Raw genomic sequence first — 15,236 nt, forward strand, 5'->3', positions numbered from 1 at the left:
GTAAATTATGGGCAGATATATAACACATTATTATACGTTTGTAAAATTGAAAATGTAGAGCTATCCTTCTCTTTACGCTGATATTTTTTTTCCCTAATTACTTTTTTGTGTTGTTAAGCCTCTTTTCCCTTCAGTTTTCTATACTAGCTAAACCACACTATGTACATTCATTTTAAGATCGCATCTAGCATGTAAGATTTCATAAAAATAAGGAAAGAAATTCCTTATTTTAGAAAATAGCAAAAATCCTATCTTGCAAAGCTGTATCCTTCCAATGAAGGCTATATGAAATTCAAATATAAACTGTGTCGAGAATTAAAAACTAGATGAATTTAAATATTTTTAAAACTTTCGTAACTTTCAGTTTACTAAAAGTTTTTTTTTCCTTTTCCATTTACAATTTTTTATTCAACCCTTCTTATATGACTGCATTACAGCATAGTTTCGCTTTATTCATAACCAGATTTAGCTATCAGCCCAGAAAGTCACTTTCTTTAAACTTTGGACATTAATCTAATGATGTTTCCCAGTTTTACCAATGGATAGCAATATTAGAGATCCTTAATAGCACATACGTTTAAAAAAGAATTTAATCCAGATTAAATAGGGATTAGTCCATAACTTTCAGAAAGAATTTAGATTCTAAGAAATGTGTGTTTAAGTCAGTTATGACATACCTAGTACAGTTTATTCCATTTTCCATTCAAAAGAAAGTTCAATTTTACATATAGTTGCTGAAAATTTTTCAAACGCATCTACCAAAAATGGTACACACCCGAAATCAGAAAAATAAAACATAAAAGTATTTATCGAGTTATAGCATCACCATAGTGGTCACGGCAATGTTTGAAACGAAGGTTTCGATGCCTTCGACAGAAATATGTTTTAAACAGCCATTCGTTCCATTTTATCAAATTATTCACTCATTTTCGGTTGATTTCTAGACTTTGCCTGGACATTAACATTGTTTTGCGGCAAACATAGCTATTGAAGATGTGTATTAAAAAAAAAATCGCAGTCTTGTCTTCTGGCTATAGGTTCTTCGGGTTTTTGTAGTTAGCTTTGCTTCCTTAATGATTATGCTTTTATATATTCAAATTGCATATTTAATAATCTTTGATTTTCCAGCCATCCTCATTTTTATAACTGTTTTAAAATTGGCCTCGATTATTTTTTTATATTGTGTATTATTTTATTTAAAAACCGTACTTCACAATTCTTAGCATTCCATGCAGATTTAAAAAAATAACTTAATTTTCAATATGAAAGAAATTTTCAGTATGAAAGAAACGTTTTATATAAATTCACACGCTGACTATTCAAAAACTGTTTAATATATAGTTCTTTTCTATTCCTATCAGAATAATAGTGAATAACGGAATTTTGAATATTTTAGAAACAAACCAACTGATTATTCTCCTTCATTCTTACGTCAAATTTTTATATAGAACATATACTGTGTTGGAAGGAAATACTTTTATCACTCCACATTGTCTCATAAATACCTTGGCTACTAGATCTTCCTCTGTGAACAGCAGAGTATAGATTTTTATATTGGAATAAAAATCTATACTCTGTGATCATACTGGAATGAAAACATTAAATTTTTATTCCAATTAGACATAAAAGAAATGAAACAACGAAGTTTCCGTTTAGTATATGAGGTACAAAACATTTTGCATGAGCCGCTTTCCGTATCACACTAATAAATGACAACTCTCCTTATATCGCCTTTTATTAATTGTACTAATTAGATTTTCATTGTTATTCGGAGACCATAGAATTCCATGTAGATATTGGAAATCTCATGTTAGCGAATTATTTTCATACATTAGCTACTGAATAATGCAGTATGAATATAGAACGAATTAAAAAGGTTTCAATTAGTGAAAAATATAATAAGTGAAAAAACCATCAGATAAAATATCCGTAATTTTTTATCAATTAGACAAACGAAGCATTTAAAGAAATCACGGATGATTTATCCGCTTGTTCGTTAATTATCGCCAAATGAAGCTATTTTGACTCATATTCATACATCTTCTGGTAGTGTTTGAGCCTCAAATAATTCTTGTTGGTCACAAATTATAGCAAGATTTTACGGTAAAATGAGTGAGAAAGAGAGAGAGGAATACCGCTGTCTTCATATCTCAGGATTGAAATTATAACTTAAATTAATTACTTTAGTGTTGTTCATTGACTTGGTATTTCCTAAGTTAACATACATAAAACACCAATTATATCATTATTTTCCCAAAATGCTACAGCATCTCATTGTAATTTCCATTATGATAGCGAATAAAAACGACAGACTTTCTATAGTTCTCATTTGAACTGATTCCCACCCTTCCTGTTGCCTCCATAACGCAGCTGGAAGGATGGTGTTGATATGTACCCTTTGGTTGGAAAGGCTTAGGTTCAATTCTTGTCACTAATCCGAGGACGTCCCCTGAATAAAAATAATAATAATAATAATGATAATAAAATAAATAAAGGTTTCAACCTAGAGGTTGTTACGTGAAGTTATCCTGTCTTATACGGTGGTGGCAATTTCTTTTCTTTTCTTTTTTTATTCTGCAAACGGAACAAGCCACTTGGAGAACTACTGCGAAATTCAACCATGATTCGGGGAGAGATACAGTGGATTTGTAAGAAACCGTGCTGGATACTAGTAAAGAGTAGTCTAAGAGAACGAGGATTTTGATTTGGAGGTCTAGAAAATGTTGCAAATTTGGTTTCAGGGGCCATAAATAAATCTCATTCCGAATAGGAAGATGCCTAGCAATTGGAACTCGGAGTGAGATGACCAGAGCAGTGCAATAGGACCAGTAACTCCCTCCATATAACTAGTTAACCCTCCCCTTCTATTATCCAAAGGAAAAAATTACATTGTGCCGTTGTAGTATACAGGAATCGATAAAAAATTTCGTGGCCTCATACTTGAAACCTTTTATGTTTTGAAACATAAAAGGTTTCAAACTAATTAACTGTTTTACTTTTTTTTTTTTTCCTTTTTGTTCAGCATAAAGTAATCAAGATTCAGTGCATAAGTTGTGTGTGTGATTACCACTAGTTCTGCAGAGCGGCAGTTGGTTCCTATTTAATTAGCATCCAGCCAGTTGAAGTGAAAAATATGTATGGTAATCAAAGAAACTACCCATCCTCTTCATGTTAAAACAACAACAACAACAAAAAAGCCTTGATATACATCGTATACTATTCACATTTTTATAATGATTAAATTATTTAATAACTCGAAATTGTTAATACACATTAGGAGGTCTTACAAAAATGTCTAAAATGATATATAACTGCTTTTCCTAGCTTTCCCAGAGTTCTACCTCTCAGTACGAAATTTTTCATAAAATTAAAAACTTATGTGGAACCTTGACAAATCATATTTGAATTACAAGATATATAGTCTGAATCATCATTTTAATAATGGTCATCCAATGATTCACAGTTTATGAGATCTGGAACATCGTGACATGTTCTTGAAGACAAAGGAAGTTGTAGCTGGAATGGGGTCACGTCAAAAAAAATCCAATTTTTAAGAAACAAAAAATATTAATTTTTAGATTAACGTACATCGTTAAGATATATTTTGACTTAAAATCGTTAAAAGCATTTCTGAATACAATTAGAATCAGTTCCTATTAAAAATAAACGATGATCAAACAAACAAACCACTACCAGTTAAGTTATTTTATAATTTCTATTCAAAATTATTGTTATTCAATTATTATTCAAAAATTAATATTTGTCTATAATTATGATTGATTACAGTAATAGAAATACATTTATTTGGAAATTTTAAAACGAAACTTCGGATATTTAAATGTTAGGACAAATCTCATTGAGGGACGGTTTAAATGTTCTGGGAAAATGCGGAATAATTAATAGGGTGACTACTAAGTTGTTTGCGAGTCCCATTTTCATTTAATGGCGAATTTTCTGTACAAATATTGAAATTTATTTTCCAGATACAGTATGAATTGTGGTTAAGAATTTTAGTATTCATGGGGATTACTAAATTTTCTCTAATTTTTTTTATTAGAAAAATAAGTTTCCCTAACCTTATTTGTATTAGTATGTCTTCATATAATTACTTCTGTTATGTGATAATAATGATAATATTCATTATTAATCGGTGAGCCCATCCATGGTTTCCATAGACTCATCGCGGGAAGTCCACTACCATTACACCACACACCGAAAATCACATGCACAGTACCTACCATATTTTGCTTTGAACTCATTCATCGTCACAGTACTCGCAACAGGCCTTGACAACTCATTCAGCACTCTATAACCAAAAATTGTAGTCCTTGCCAGCTATCCCTAGTTTTCCCCACATTAGTCATGTATTGAAAAATTTCCTCAGTATCAATCCTATAAACTCTTCAAGTAATATGATTAAGTAAATCCTTTAAGTAATATAGCAACTTGTGTGTTTCTATCATATCCCCCCCTCCCTTTTCGACCTATCAACCGATATATGCCTTTATAATTTTCTTTTCATTTTTTTTTATTTTCTTTTCGTGTAGGTGTTGTAATTCTCACTGTGGATTTGCCGAGCTTATTAATTTCTTATAAATGATACAACACAGACAATATTTATAAAATGTATGTAATGGATGGAAAAATGTACTCCTCTCCCCTCCCCCCTTTGAATTTTGTGCAACTATGTAGTGTTAATCACGATTAAGCGATTTCAGGATCCATTATACAAAGTGTCATTTTTTATAAGATTTAATGTATCTGGTACTAAATTACTATTTTAAGCTAAGGAATATTAATCTTAAAAGATGATGCATTTATAATTTATATATTAAATGTTAAACTTTGATTATACGCGCGGCATACTCGCACGCGTATATACATGTCGTTTTAAATGCTGAAGCAAAAAATACAAGAAGCCAAAAGTGGTGGAATGCGACCCCCCTCCAGAATTCGTTTTGTTCAGAAGGAAGGAGAGAATGAGAAAGTTTTATTATCGTTAAAATTCGTTCTTCATTAACTAAATGACAGATAATGGCTCAAATAATTCTAATAAAATAATTTAATGCCAAGAATTCGTGAAATTGGGACGACGAATGGAACGTAATCAGTGAAAGAAGATGTTAATGAATTTGAATCGATCATTAAAGAAAATATCAGATGATAAACTTATTGGCCAGAGCCTCCGTAGCTCGGTCGGTATAGACGAAGCCCTTTGGTCGGTAAGACTTGTTCGATTCCCGTTAGTGACGTGAGCAACCTTTATCTGGTCTCTTTCGACTAAAGGTGAGTTAGCAGGTCTCAGACGGAGGCAGAAGGTTTTTTCACCCGGAAACTCGAGTTTTTCGTCCCTCAGAACAGGCAAACCGACCCCGTGAACACACGGATCTAGAGTCAAAAATACATAGAAGTCCCTCATTGGAGAGCACAATCTCAACTGGTCCTAAGAGACGGTTGAGAAAAATTGGGGGGAACCCCACACGACGGCAACAACAATAACTGGGCAGTAACATTACGTGTTATTTCAAATTCTGACTCTACTTTAAATGAGCGAATGATTATTCACACACACACACACAGAAAAAAGGAAAGAGAAATAAAGTGTTTGTTGCTGGTAGATTTGGGATTGGTCCTCTAATATCTTCAAGTAAGATACACATAATAATTAAATTTTGTCAGTTTCGGAAGCACACTGAAGACGACTTTAATAAACATATATTTGAGAATAGCTGTTTAGATTAGGTTGCTTTAAATTGCAGACGAAGCAAATGACCATTGCTTTTTATGTCAGTTAATTGCATGTGCTCTTAAACCTTTTTGTCTATTTTGTGCAATTAAAAATCGTTCCATTTGTTTTTCCCGTCATGATTCGATTTGACAGTACAGTATTTCTCAGGGAGGAATTGTCTACAAAAATCGAAAAAAAAAAATCACCAGAAACGATTTATACTGGTTCTTTCTCTCTTTCCGTATTAATGAGATAATAAATTTACATACATGAGAACAGAGATGGGAAGTCTCATTAAAAGCATTTAAGTACAGTATTACTTAAAAGTCTACAAACATTACGTTTATCCGATATGTATTTTTTTTTTTTATCAGTAGCGCAAAGAACTCGCATTAAATTGTGTATAGAATATGCCGTTGTCCAGTACTGTCATTATCTTCAGATTTTATTCACTTACACTCATTTTTAAAATCACATCTCCTACTTGTTTTTTTAAACTACGTAAGTTGAGATTTGTATATGAAAAAAAAAATCATTTTTCAGCAGTGGTATATTGATGTAAAATTTATTAGAAAGTGAAATTTCGATTGATTATGCGAGTTACCTCCGAACGCGCTCTGTCTTTTCTGTCATATTATGTGATAGTCCAAATTTAATGTGATTTTTATCTCTCCTCATCGTAGCGAAATAAAATTTATTTTTTATAAATAAATTTTATTTATATCAGTTTTAGTAGAATATATTATAAATGCAGAAAATGTTGATTTGCTGGAGATTTATAGTTGCTTTAAATGATGCCATCAAAATCACATATCCTTTCATAACGAATTGTTACGACGGTCGGTGATAGCGATTACATTGCTATACCCCTCGCAGAAGAATTGCTATGAAAAACTTGTTTTAAAATATATTAACCCACTCTTTATATTCATATTTGTAATATTAGTTGCTGATGTTTTGTTCTAGTGTACGTCGTCAGGTGGCACTTCATGTTCATAATATGTAAACGATGTTATATTAGTTTTATTAGGCTGACGTGCCACAAATAATTTCGAAAATTGTACAAACTTCTGTAGCAGCGATGTGTCCGTTTCGTATAGATCGTAACGGCGTAAAATTCCAGTTACAAATATGGCGCTCTGTTTTGTTGCAAATACAATCGATTAATGCTAGGTAACTTTACAATAGCCATTCACGCTACCGCAATCCTTTATGGCCGTCTACAATTCGCTGCGAAGATAGAGACATACGTATAGGCTTCAGGTGTTATGGATCGTTGCATAGGTATATCTCTCTTACATCCTCTCTCTCCTTTGGAGAAATGAGCCAGCATTGTACGAGTAACATCGCTACCGAACGGGATATCGCGAGATGCCTTGCGCGCGTTTCATGAAAGACACCAGTCGGCAGTGTCACACACATCGCTTCACAAGCACCGGTGTTGTTCGACTACGGCACTAAAGGGAAAACTACGTATATTTCGCCGACTCCCCTGTCCCCGTCACCCAATGCTCTATAGTGCAGGGGGAATAGGTTAGTGACCGCTTAAAAAGGTTCAAGGGCACCTGTCCTCAGCAGGAACTGCTGTCTTAAAGCCCGCTTTCAGGAGGCGTCTTCGTAACGGCCGTCTACTAGCCTGACCTCCCAGGCATGTTCGTCTCTTGACATCCTGACATCGCAGGAAACGCCTCTGGTGGGCACGAGTGCGGGAAGGGTGCAAAACGGGTTGAATGGACTTACGTCATTCTTCACAGGCAAGAGTCTGCTGATGGAAGGGTAATAACAGTCGCGGTCCGGATTTGCCAAGGTTTTGGCGTGTCTGGAAATTTCGCAAGGTAAGTTTCATGTATACGAGTACGTAGATGTGTCTGTGTGCAGATTTACCTTGGTGTTAGTGTCGTTATTTGAACAGTCCTTTAGCCCACGTGATAACGGCTTGGAATCAATGCTATACTAAGCAATGTTCACAGAATCTGCACGAAGGGGCATTCTGTATGCTTTGTGGAACACAATGGTGATCAGTTGATGTCAACTATGTCTATTATGCCTAGCGAACTTGGATTACCGCAAACATTGTTTTCTTAGATTGAGATTGTTTCGAAAATGTATGTAATTTTTTTTAAAAATTTCATTTGTATTTTGTATTGTGCTTATCATTATATACCATAATATAAATGAATGCTATGGAAATAAGTTTTCATATATGTTAAGGCTATACTTATAAAAAATATTATTTCCTACGACATTATTTGACAGTTAGCGCTTGAAGAATACATATAATATTTAAATATCACGGGTAGTAATATCTGTGTATTTAGCCTGACTTATTTTAAAATGCGAAGAACATACATTGCTTGAATCTGTAGAATTTTGAAGATGCATTTCGCAGTCTATTATACGAATTATTGTTCACGTATTTAAGTGTAAATTTTTATTTATGAAGCGTCTTTAACATTTTTTAACAAAAAGGATTAGGACCCGTTAAGAAAAACATAACCTGCTGATTGAATCTTTCATTGAAGCAGAATTTATTGGCAAAACTCTTTGTGTTATTCTTATCAGTATAATATATGTATGCACATTTAAAGGCAACACCATTTATGTATACCGAACAATACTTAGATGGTGTTGCCTTTAAATGTGCATATATTAACACAGAAAAGAAGCTGATCACCCAGTAGGTTTGTTGTGGTTAAATAAACGCGCCATTGTTTATTGTGCGTTAATTTATCCAAAAATTATTAACATCACATAATCTGAAACACTAATGCCAGTTCATATTTTAAATTTGTAATACTTAACATAATCATTTTATTATAAAGCCGACAAATGCCTACTTGAAGTTTTAGTTTAAGGTATCTTGAAACCTGTATGAAAAATTGCTCTTTTCTCATCTTTGTGCTCGCCGAGATAGCAGCTCCTTATGGACTTCCACTAACCAGTAACGCAATTCATTACAACTGTTCTTAATATTCATTGACGCTTAGCCATAAGAAACATCTCTTATACATAATTAATCAATAATAGCTCATTTTTATATCAATAATTGTTTAGTATTCTTGAAACCAATTCCATCATGAATTAGTTTAAACAAAACAATTATATGTTACACAATTTTGAAGGAGTAGCTATACACGGATGTTTATATTCTTTTTAATATCTTCATTCTTATAGCTTATACATAATTAACATTAGAGAACAGATTATTGCATATGATCTGAACAAAGGCATCGTACATGATCAGGCTAGAAATGTTTACGAAGCGGCCAACAGCTGTTGGAAATTAATTTGATAATGTGCGCACTGGCCGCGTGTCTTACGAATGTTTACTATCTGAATTCAGACTCATAATTTGCAAATATTATTGATTATTTTAGCTATGTGGACTATATAATAGAACACTGAAAGTGTATTCCATTATAGTGATGTCATATACGCCTAAACCAGCATATTTTAGATGTAACTAGCAATTGCATCACCATTAATTTACTGATTCTGAGTCGGATTCAGAATACCGTAGATGAAATTACTTAATAATGAAAAAATTACAAAAAAGAAGAAGAAAAAACATTTTTCACTATATTTTTTCACTTTTTGTTCGAAATGAAATGTAGTTTTAATGTCGTTGAAGAAATAGACACGAAGGTAACATGTCCTTTCACACTCTTCATTTTTATTTTACATTTTGTTCAGTTCATCAAATATATGAAAATTAAAACTTTTATCTGGCTCTTTTATCGAACTAACGGTTTTCATTTCTGTTTCGGTGACGTATTTAAATTAGTTTATATATTCGTATATTCACAGTTGTATAGAGAAGTTTTGGTTTTGTTTCTCTATAATCAGGCACAAACAATATACTAGTTTGTTTCGGAAACTGTTAAGTATACTTCCGATTTAAGATTGTAATAAAACAGTATATATATTCTAACTTTGTATGCAGCGTATTCATAGTTGTGCATTTAAGAAACACAATAAAACAAATATTTGTATGTTCGCTCTTTCCAGGTCTAATGGTAGCAATAACAATTTTTGATACTAGTATTCTGTATGTGTATTAGATAATAGCGCGATAAATTTGGTGATCGGCATTCTTTTTATAAATTTTGCTGCATGCCGAAATTGCATGACACGATTAATTAATTCATTTGAATATAATGAATATTTAATGTTTTTGTCAGACACGATTGTTTTAATGTTTCAAAGATCACATTTTTTGACCATTCAAGAAGTACATCGCGTTTAGTGAATGAAATGTGTTGATGTTACTTTGTTCTTTTCTTTATAAACAAAGCAACACGTGGGGTACATTTATGAAATATCAACTCACTCTTAAAATTTAATTGAAAAAATAGGCTAAGGAATAATTAGATTCTGAATTTAAATTCGATATTCGAAAATTATTTTATCAATAACTTGAACGCAAATTCTTGCATATATATGAATTTTTTAAATTTTATTGTCATTGCTTTGTTTCCTTATTTATTTTGACTTCACTTGCTTTTTTATGTATTTGTTTGTTTTTATTTCTTTTATATTTATTTTAAAATATTAAGTATTATTCTAAACTGTTTATCATGCATTTTGTATGATTTTAAAATGTGATATTTTAAATGCCATTATAGTAATATTATCATTCAAGAAATTATAGTTTTATATTTTCTTAGCATATGGCAAATATTTAAAATTTATTAATATCGGTCGAAACTAATAACTCAGAAGATAAGCATCGTGTTGAATTTTCATTCTTTACGCAAATCTCTCTCTTTAATTTCATTGTATCTACATAACCTCTTTATTGTTTGGAGTTGTCACTAGTAGTTCTACAAACCCCTTCCTTTTTCTTAAATAACGTTTAAATTTTTAACCATGTTGAATAATCATTACACATTTTTCACTCTAAGCTTTGTTTACAAATCATTTTCTATAGAAAATCTGTGTGAATAATCCGAATGTGCCATAACATATTCATATAAGCACAGTTAAGATGTCGTTTGTAATAACATTCACATTTCTGGTACCCAGCTAAAGTATATCTTATCGTTATGTTTAATTTGAACAATATTTGTTGTTACTTGTTAAACACTGACCGAAAAATAAATTAAATTAAAACAACTTGATTATAACTACTAAAGCCACTTCTAGCTATGCCTAACAAAGTGCTTTTGTTTCAAGTAATTCCATTTCTAGGAAATGGAAACAGCATCATATAATATGTTTAAAAAGCACGATGTCGACATCTTTATGGAAATTATTTGCGCTAGAATATTAGAAACCTATACTTCTGTAGCCATTCAGAATCTGTTGCTTACCCAAAGAGTCTTTATTTTGGGTAGTGAATGAATGAATAAAAGACTGAACGCTTGCTGGTAGATATTCTTCAGCAAGTTCTGTAATGGTACCTTTATTTCCATGTGCTTTTAGTTGTCATTTTGTATTTTACAACTTATACATACAAAAAAATCACTTTTAAGGTTGTTTCACAAATGCATTGGCACGTACCTCGTAAGATTCTTTTTTTCATCAGTACATATTTATTCCTTGGCTCTGGTTGGACAGATCTTAATTGAAATTTGTATTCAAAATCGTTACAGAAATTTGTCCAGTCTCAAGTTCGTTTCATTCAAACCATTTTCAGTGGCTCAATCTTTCAGAATTAAGTAAAACAATAACTCATCTGTCTGTATGGAATTTAATTGAATGCATATTTAGAATAGTTACTGAAATGTGCCCACCCATTTTGATTTTATGCAGACATAGACCATTTTTGCTACAACATTTGACATAACGATTCGAAGTGACAGTAATGATTCCTTCTCCGGCTGGATGAAATTTGATATTTAGAATATACTAAAATGTTCCAGCAATGCCAATTTTTGTTATAATTTGCCGTTTTAGTAACAAAACAAAATTATGTGTGATACAGTTCCTATGCTAAAAAATGTCTTCTGGTTTAATCGCTGTGATAATGAACGATTCAGCTATATAAGAATGCTATTATGAAATGCATCTTTTATGATTGTCTCTGATTATTTCCTTATTTGTTATTCTTCTTGGTGAAAAAAAAAAAAAAAACATCGACTTCACTCAAAGGCATTTCCAAATTTCTCCTTAATTCTCTATCTTATGACCTCACTTTGATTATGCTTCTTGAATCTCTTGTTTTTTTCAATAAATATATTAAACTAACCTTCATAAATATAATATCGTTATTAGTATGAAATATATATATTTTTTTTGACGCGAAAGATATATAACAGTTCCATTGATGACAACATATACTACCAACGTTTTATTGACATTTAAACGTTTTAACAGTTAGAACAGCTGAAAAGAATGAACTCTCGCTCTTTTTCGTGTGTGTTGCAATATAATTCACATAATAACTTGCATTTTAACAACGACATTCTATATAATAGTGCAAAAGCTGCCTTACTTGTGCCCCATTTGTACAAATGTAGTAGCCTTTATATCAAAGCATATGTATTTCCGATTATTTATTTTATTTTTTTTGCAATTCACTAAAAGCATTTTATAATCTATAAGGGGAGTTTTGCGAAATTAACTTTTACTTAATTCAGACTTCCTTTTCTACCGAATTTTTTCATAATACATCACAGTATAGTTTTTACGTACATGATGTATTTCAGCATGTATGATGCCTCTCATAATATACTGCACACTGAAATATATATGAGCTGCGCATACTTTACTATAATATAATCAAGAATATAACGAGAACTTGAGCAGTTATATAATTTTTTTGTTTATATGCATAGATTTGATTTCCTGCGTGTTTTAAATTAATGATCATTTTTATTAGTCGGTATGTCTAATTTCATTAACAAGTATTGCATAGCTTATAACGAATTTCAATATGGATAGCCTATATAGATGGCGATTGTGCAGCTGTTTCTTTATTGAACACATCAATAGAATATTACTACATGTTGGAACATTAACCTTTGTTTTTAAGAAATCTGCATTGCGTCGCCTTTTTCAGTGGTAGCTGTCTGGTTTTCAGATAGTGCACCGATTTGAGACACTCAGACATCCTCCACTACTGTAGTAGCAGTAGACTTTAAATTCAAGGATATCTGTGTCTGGCGTGCCTTGATCATGTGTGCAACTAACCTTGACAACTGTGTGTGTGGAAAAGGCTTACGTAATGAATATACAAATGATCACTTGTCTATCACGAAATACAGTCAACTGTAATCTACAACGCTAATTGGTAATGGCAGCAGCTAGGGTATCCCTTAAGAAATACTAAATTAAAAATGATGTAGTAAACAGGCCGAAATAACTAACAATCTGTATTCAGATTTGTTTATAATTTGGACATTTATAATAAAATAATGCAGTACTCATACTGTTATAGATTCAGTTATAGAGTATTGATATAATAATCATATAAAAAATAATAGTGTTATATTTTCGCCAAACACGTCAAGTATTTATAAATCAATATTTAGACACTGAAATAATTTTATTATTATTCAGAAGAAAATCTGGAGCAGTTGAATGTAGGATAATAATAAATTATGTGTGCATGTATCGAGTGGAATTGTGTGTGTGTGTGGGGGGGGGAGTAATTTGAAGGCGTTTTTTTTTTTTTTAATATGTGAGTTACGAATTTATTACAAATTATATCCATATATAATAGGTTGGTACATATTACTAGAGACTATCCACTCGCTGCTCACGTTTTAACACCTGCCAATCTAGACGTCTTTTTTCAGTACATTTCTTTCCACTGCGTCACTATTCATAGAATTCATTTAATAAGTGTATTTGTTTTTATGTTGGATACTCCTTTCTCGATTGTATACACATACGATCGCTTTAAACAAGTCTTCTTTAATTATTTTATTTGTTTTGCTTTCTTTGCGTCTGGGAATTTTCCGTTTTATCTCCTTTCCATATTGGTATAAAGAATGTTTAATAAGTTCATAATTGTAATGAACAATTGACAGGGATACTAACATTAATTTAACAGAAACTACTATGAAAGGTATTTTATCTGTGTTAAGGTTTGCATTATTATGAAAATTTGAGTATGAGCATTTGTCAGACGAGTTAATATTTAGGTAGTGGACAATTTTTATCGCCCGTGGGAGATTACCATTCTTTGAGGAAAACTCAAGTAGCATGAAAAGATGTTGGTCTCTTAGCGCACATGCCTAGTACCATAGTAATACTCTGGTTTCCATTCTTGCATTAAGAAATTATCATAAGCATTAGAAAGTTTACATTTTTAGTCATGATTCGTTAAAAGGAAATTAACATATTGACATATATCCTTGTTTTTTTTAATGCACTTTCTTTGGTGATTGGAAATTTTCATCACTAATATTCAGGTCAGATACATAATAACCACAATAACTTTTTTTAAAACAATCTAATTTAATTAGAGTCTAATTAAATTAGACTAATCAATATAATTAATTATATTTTCAATGCAATGTTGATGTAGAATGCAACTGGATTTTTATCAAAACCTTTACGAATGGCAGCTCTATGAATTGGCTATTCAGACGAGTTTGATTGTTGAAAGGAAAGATATCAGTGATCTCTACATTTTGAAAGATGTGGTGAAAACGTTTTTAATATGATTACAAGTGTTTCTGCAAAAATAGACATTTTCAAAAAAGCATATAAAAATCTACAACTTAACTTATTGTTTTAAGACAATAAAAATAATACAGCCCAATTGATTAGCACCTTTTTTGTATTATTAGCATTTTGTATGCTGGTAATTGTCCAAAAACTTTATAGCCTGTATGAACTATTAGTTCTGTATTAAAATATATTCTTATCGTTATATGATTTAGTACTGGATGAGGACAGTATTCGTTTAATTTCACGTGTTAATTAATATTGGAGTGTGCTAAGTGCACTACTAAAACTACTGAGGAATTGTTTTGTTGTCGTTGTAGATAATTATTTTAGTTTGTTAAAGAACAAAACTATTATAGTAACAGCCTCGTGTTAAACCTAAAAGTACAATTCGAAAATTCCTCTGTGGTGTTTTTGGGTCTGGCAGTTTCCCAAGAATTTAAATGTCGTTCACCGAGTGACCGAAACAAACTTAAAACTATTTTGCAACAGAAAGAGATTGTCGATATGCATAGAAACCATCACACGAAGGCATTTATTACAAAAGCAGTGTTCATATGCCTACTTTTTTAGTTTCAAATTACTTTAGAAACATTTGTTATCATCGATAATTTTTCGATAGTCAACTGTTGACAAGGATACTAACATTAATTTAACAGAAACTACTATAAAAGGTATTTATCTGTGTTAAGATTTGCATTATTATGAAAATTTGAGTATGAGCATTTGTCAGGCGAGTTAATATTTAGGTAGTGGACAATTTTTTTCGCCTGTGGGAGATTACCATTCTTTGAGGAAAACTCAAGTAGCATGAAAAGATGTTGGTCTCTTAGCGCACATGCCTAGTACCATAGTAATACTCTGGTTTCCATTCTTGCATTAAGAAATT

General features: G+C 31.6%; 1 protein-coding gene across 10 annotated transcripts in view; it reads left to right on the forward strand.

Annotated features, from left to right (window-relative positions):
• LOC150098991 (NGFI-A-binding protein 1-like) overlaps positions 1-15,236 on the forward strand; it is a 685,870-nt gene that overhangs the window by 430,230 nt on the left and 240,404 nt on the right. The window contains exon 1 of one of the 10 annotated variants that reach the window (XM_090404622.1): positions 7,086-7,563. The exons of 8 other annotated variants lie outside the window; for them this stretch is intronic. The gene's annotated coding sequence lies outside the window, so the exon portion shown is untranslated. Of the gene's footprint in view, positions 1-7,085; positions 7,564-7,670; positions 7,834-15,236 lie in introns of those variants that run through there. One more of the 10 variants, XM_090404623.1, reaches the window with a different exon arrangement.

Source organism: Typopeltis vanoorti, chromosome 15 (genome assembly GCF_054136105.1).
Source record: "Typopeltis vanoorti isolate ZY-2024b chromosome 15, IOZ_Tvanoo_1.0, whole genome shotgun sequence".
NCBI classification, from domain to species: Eukaryota; Metazoa; Arthropoda; class Arachnida; order Uropygi; family Thelyphonidae; genus Typopeltis; species Typopeltis vanoorti.